Below are 4884 nucleotides of genomic sequence, written 5' to 3' on the forward strand. Positions count from 1 at the left end.
AGATCTGTGCCTTGCCACAATTCTGTCTCTGAGCTCTTCAGGCAGTTCCTTTGACCTCATGATTCTCATTTGCTCTGACATGCACTGTGAGCTGTAAGGTCTTATATAGACAGGTGTGTGGCTTTCCTAATCAAGTCCAATCAGTATAATCAAACACAGCTGGACTCAAATGAAGGTGTAGAACCATCTCAAGGATGATCAGAAGAAATAGACAGCACCTGAGTTAAATATGAGTGTCACGGCAAAGGGTCTGAATACTTATGACCATGTGATATTTCAGTTTTTCTTTTTTAATAAATTTGCAAAAATTTCTACATTTCTGTTTTTTTCTCTCAAGATGGGGTGCTGAGTGTACATTACTGAGAAATAAAATGAACTTTTTTGATTTTTGGAAAATGGCTGCAATGAAACAAAGAGTGAAAAATTTAAAGGGGTCTGAATACTTTCCGTACCCACTGTATATACATTTTATTCCCATCCTTGTGCACAATCAAACTGAGTGTTAAAGATGAGTATAATTACAACAGGTGGATGGAAATGAATGAAGCAGCATCTCTTTAGCTTGTGGGAATGTTAAAAATCAGTGAACATGATCCAACGCGGAGCTACAGACTGACTCTGGTTTCTTACTTGTTGCTGTTTTATGACGTGCGAAGTCTCTAACGGTGTCATGGTGATGCATTAAAATCCCAGTAAGAGGTGTCATCTTCAACACATCGTTGATGGAGACCAAAGGTGCAATTTTATAGTGAGACGGAAAGAAATATGACTCCAAATAATTTCCCATAAAAACATTTGTCCCCTTTAAAGGTGGTCTGTTTAGTGTATTTATTTTTCTACTGGGTGACTTTTAGCACTGAGTCATAAATCTCTTTTCCTGTTCACCCAGAAATAGAACTTAAAGGTAAGTGACAACTTTAAAAAATAATGTACTGTTTAATTTGCTGTTTTAATTGATTTTAACCTTTTATCTTAAATGTTTATGTGGTGAACTTGTTGCATTTATACACTTATAATTGTTGGCCATAAGGTTAATCACTCTATACTGTAGATTTAATCAGAAATAAGAATTTATTCATGTATTTCTCAACAAACTGTGGACACTCATAAGTGGAGGCTGTCTGTCTATCCAAATATACAGATATATATGCTGATAATGAATGATAATGACAGATTCTTTATATTAATGAACACTTAAAATGTCCTTATGCCTATAACTACACTGCATTATAAATCATTTATTAAACTATTACATGCTGCTTATTAATGCTTGGGATGTAGGTATGTTTTTTTGACCTTTATAGATTCATATGATTTTGATATTGACTCGAGTTTACATTAACGGAAGCCGTCTGTTTTGTCTTACAGTTTTCTTTTTACATTGCAGGTATTTCTCTGCTGAGTCTCTGGGCTGCAACAGCATAACGTGAGTTCACCTTCCTTCTTTAAAGGCACGATCCATAATCAAAATGTAAGGAAAAGGGTTGCTGCATTACCAAAATCTAGAAGATTTGAAAAATTGTCAACCTGTCCTTGTTAATTAACGTTTCATATCTCGTTCATCAAGTCGCAGTTTACTTTATTAGTATTTAACCTCGACCATCATCTTTTCTGAACCTGAGTGCCTGAATGTAAAAATGACAAAAGTGAATCATGTTTTAGTAGGTTTTAACAAACATGGTATTTTGGTGCATAACAGTTAAAATAAGCACAGTAAGAGAAAACAAGTCAAGAATCATGAATATAAATTAGACATTTACAATAAAAATATGTCAAATTTATCTGTTATTTATGAAAAGAGCTGTAGAAAAGTAGTTGGTCACAGTATGAAGAACAATTACAATGTGCAAAAATGAAAACCCAAGATTTGCGTTAATGACTCGGATAATTGTGGATTTTAAGAGCGGATATTGCAGGAAAAACAAGTGAAATACGTTTGTACATTGTCAGCGAACGTTATACTGTTGAATATGTTCTTTAAAAATGTATAGCTTTATGTCTTTTCCAAAAAGAATTGCTATGTTGTGTATATAAACATTTCCAGGAGACAGGGTTGAATTAATGAATGAGGACAAACTGATAATGTTTCTGAATGTACCTAAACGATAAGGATTCAGCATCATCTTGAGACCAAACTGAATACGTTAGCTGTGTTGAAATATCAGCTTTCAGATTCCAGCCTCTGCAGTGTTCACTCTGAACACTACAGAGGGCGTAAAAGTAATAAGCTGCATTCAAAATAGCAGCCAGCTCTGCAGCTTTTTAAAAACCATTGGAATGAAACAGTTTGATGTCGGTGAAAAGCTCTACACCTGAACTAGAATATAAAATAACTGCAGGTTAATTTTCTATAAATTGACGTCATTGTTTTAGCTTTAGTTTGTATTAAAAAAAATCAACAACCTATACTGTATTAATTTGCCTTTGCTTTATCTATCATCAATATAGAGACACATATTTGATCCAGCAGCCTGTCAGTGAGAGTTTTATTTTTAAATCCCTAAATGATCTCTGTCTCTCTCTCTACATATATTAACTGTTGATTATAAAATGCCTCTGTGGTTTAATCACTTTCCTGAATTCTGTCCGTCACAAACTCGATGGCACAAGATAATACAGATAACAATCTTAAAGGGCGGGTTATTTATAATGAGGGGAGTCTAGGAAGGGTGCAGATGACACTGTACTGTATTTCATGACCTTGCCAGCTCATTGGTTTGACCAGTAATCCACTTCCATAAAGAGAAAGTGGAGGATTTAGAGGGCTATCAGAGATTGCAATATATACCTTCTTAACACTTGGTCTGCCTGAGACTCGGTCTGTGTCTCTGGGACTCTAACAAGCTGACAACTCTGCTCGGTTGAAGTAAGAACTCTTGATGTTGTTTAGTAGATGAAGTTGAAAAGCATGTAGTATTTCAGTTGTTTGAATGACCAGCAGTTGTAAATACTTCATATTGGGTTGATAAGAACGTATTTTTTGTTTGTTCAAATCAAGTTTGTTTTTGCATTTGCTCACACGGTCAAGAGACTCTGCAGAGTGTGACTGGCTGATCTTGGTGTTGGACCAAGTTTTATATCTGTCAGTTTGTAGCTTGTTGCTTGTGTGTTTTACTTTAAAGTTGGTGTTTAATTAGTCTACTTTAATATACTTTTAGTGTTACATAAGGTGAAACTGTAGAGAAAAGGTGGTTTCTATCCTGCTTCTTTCAAGATTACAACTCGTATTCTTGTGTCCTGAGTGTCTTTTCTGTACTGTTAAGGTTAAAGGAGTCAATTTTTGAAGCGTTTTAAGGAACAGTTTGGACATGCGCTCGGTCTACAGCAGTGGCAAACCGATGATGTACGTTCTGGTGATGTGGCACGCTGAAAGGCAACACCACTACAAGGCATGAACTTGAAAGTCGATCCGTCAGTGTTTATCCTCCTGTCAGCGCCGAGGGGTTCGGAGGAGAACCTGGTCTGCTACGGCTGCCAACTTCAGTCGATGTCTTCACTTTAATCCCCACTCACCAAATTTAGCCTGTTTTTATTCACAGGCATTCAAATGTTTGAGCTCTATTTTGTCGAACATTTTGTTTCGCTCTTCTGATCTCTTTTGGTTTCGGTTTTCTTTTAAATATATTTTTTCTCTTCAAAGTAGATCTTTAGATTATATGGAAATTTAAAGACGCATAAATGGATTTGTTTTTTCGCTGTGTCTTTCAGAGAATCAGTGACACTTAACAATTATAGTTTTCAGTCTTTGGTGGGAAACCTGGTTTCAACCTTAGTGTTTATCTTCACTTTACACTCCAGTTTAATCCCCAGTCACCAAACGTAAAGTGTTAAAGCAGCTTTATTTTAATGTTTGCTACAATAGAGAAGCATTTAAGTCAGATTTTGTTTCGGTTTTTGGCTTCCACATCCGGACTTTCACGCCCTAAACAACACGTATTTTTTTCTCTTGACTGGTTTTAAAATGCTGTTGTACATTCTTGTCTGTATTTTGCTCAGTGTAAAGCGCATGAACTCTGCGTGCATGTGAGGTCAGCCCAACAGCGAGTTATTTTTGCGATATGCTCTAACGTCCGTCCGAGGGATGTTCTGTGGTGTTGGGTTACTGCGAACCCTTCCACCCTCCCTCCGGAGACAATCCTACCCGTAACATTCACACACAGACACTTACTTAAGACAAAAATCAGGGCCCAAATTTAACCCTGCAGATATTATTCCATCCCCAAAGCAACATGTTGTTATGCTGTTATGAGATTCGAGTGTCCTAAAATACATTGTCAGCCTTGGAGATACCCCTCTTGGTTTACAGATGATGGCCATTTGTCCCTGGGACAGTTATGTGTTTTGGGATGCCTGCAGTGGTTGTCAGACGTCTTTTCTTTCAAGACGAGCCTGCGGTCATTTTTTCCCTCTCCATAATGAAAATGTTAGGGACAGCTGTGGCTCCAGGAATAGAGTCTTAATCCGCTGCTCCATCACAGCTCCTAAACAAACAGCGAGTATCTGGCCTCCGAGTACCTCTGGATGTGGCCTCAAAGTCCTCCAGCCTGGTACTGAAGGGATCACTTTACCAAGTCTAGTGGCCTCTATTCATGCAGATAGCAGTGGTGGAAAGTAACAAGTACATTTACTCAAGTGCTGTATTTAAAGTACAATTCTGATTGTTAGTTAGCTGAACTTTACAAGTACAAGGTAGGTTTAATGGACACATCACAACAGGGCTGTAAATTTAAATCTTTCTAACTCCCTTCTGCTACATAGCAGACAACATACAGTATACAGAAACACAGAATGGTAAAACAGAAGCAAACTATAAACTATTTTCCATGGAGGATGATTTTGAGTTAGAGTTTAAAAGTCTCATATCTTGGGGGGGGGGGGGGGGGG

At 37.3% G+C, this 4884-nt stretch overlaps 1 protein-coding gene across 1 annotated transcript in view; it reads left to right on the forward strand.

Annotated features, from left to right (window-relative positions):
* Positions 1 to 1300: 1300 nt before the first annotated feature.
* The window catches only part of LOC123962504 (troponin I, fast skeletal muscle-like), a 15907-nt gene continuing 12323 nt past the window's right edge, over positions 1301 to 4884 (forward strand). The window contains exon 1 of the mRNA XM_046038665.1: positions 1301 to 1426. The gene's annotated coding sequence lies outside the window, so the exon portion shown is untranslated. The remainder of the gene's footprint in view (positions 1427 to 4884) is intronic.

Source organism: Micropterus dolomieu, linkage group LG22 (genome assembly GCF_021292245.1).
Source record: "Micropterus dolomieu isolate WLL.071019.BEF.003 ecotype Adirondacks linkage group LG22, ASM2129224v1, whole genome shotgun sequence".
NCBI classification, from domain to species: Eukaryota; Metazoa; Chordata; class Actinopteri; order Centrarchiformes; family Centrarchidae; genus Micropterus; species Micropterus dolomieu.